At 39.8% G+C, this 835-nt stretch overlaps 1 non-coding gene across 1 annotated transcript; it reads left to right on the forward strand.

Annotated features, from left to right (window-relative positions):
- Positions 1-293: 293 nt before the first annotated feature.
- Positions 294-365, forward strand: LOC147747559 (small nucleolar RNA SNORD38). Its single transcript, XR_015300162.1, has one exon. It is a non-coding gene; the product is annotated as a small nucleolar RNA SNORD38 (small nucleolar RNA).
- The last annotated feature ends 470 nt before the right edge of the window (positions 366-835 follow it).

Genomic DNA, 835 nt, shown 5'->3' on the forward strand with positions numbered 1-835 from the left:
TATAAACTTAATGATGGTATGAAATCTTATGTGTAGAGTCGTTTCTCTGTCGGACACCCTCCTTCAACCCTTTTTATGATTATTAATTAACATCGGTTGTATTGACTATCAGTCTTACATTTATTGTGCAACTGGAACCATTGTTTCTGATATAAAGTACTGACCCTGGTTCCGTAGTGGGTAGGGTTCCCTTGTTCCTTCGTGACTGACTCAAGTCTAGCGGATGGACTATATACCCTTGTGTTCTTCATATGGTTATTACTTCAACTGCTTTTTTCGATCCATGAATTGTCTTCTGCTGATGATAACTTTGTCCAGTTCTGCTACTGAAATCTTAATGGATGACAGTTTGGCAACTGAAGGAGACACAGCAATATCCCTCTTAACCGGGGTGACAAAGGGCACTGAAGTCATAATTTGTTCTTTCTGTTGCAGCCAGAACTTGGAATGTAATACCCTGACAGTTACTTATGACCATTTTCCAGTACAGTGAACTGGCGAGTACACCGTTGTATTAGGTCTATGCTCCCCATGCTATGCTTTTTGGCATGTACTCCAGTTCAAAATATACGACACCTTCTTGCTTACGCGTCAGTGCTATGTTTGTTTTAGTCACCCTGCATTGCTATTTGCTGCATTTACTGTACCTTGTTACACCCTCATGTAATGTCTTCCTGTGAGGATAATCCTGTCTAGTTCTGCATCTTAATTTAAGCAATGATCATTTGGAATCTGAGGAAGATTTTTAATGGACAATTTGTTTTTGTATTTTTATTCCAACGAGCGTAACTGAAGCATTGTTTTCATTGCAGTTGCTGGAGGGCATGAAGGACCA

The sequence above is a fragment of the Lissotriton vulgaris genome, chromosome 1_1, assembly GCF_964263255.1.
Source record: "Lissotriton vulgaris chromosome 1_1, aLisVul1.2, whole genome shotgun sequence".
Classification (NCBI taxonomy): domain Eukaryota; kingdom Metazoa; phylum Chordata; class Amphibia; order Caudata; family Salamandridae; genus Lissotriton; species Lissotriton vulgaris.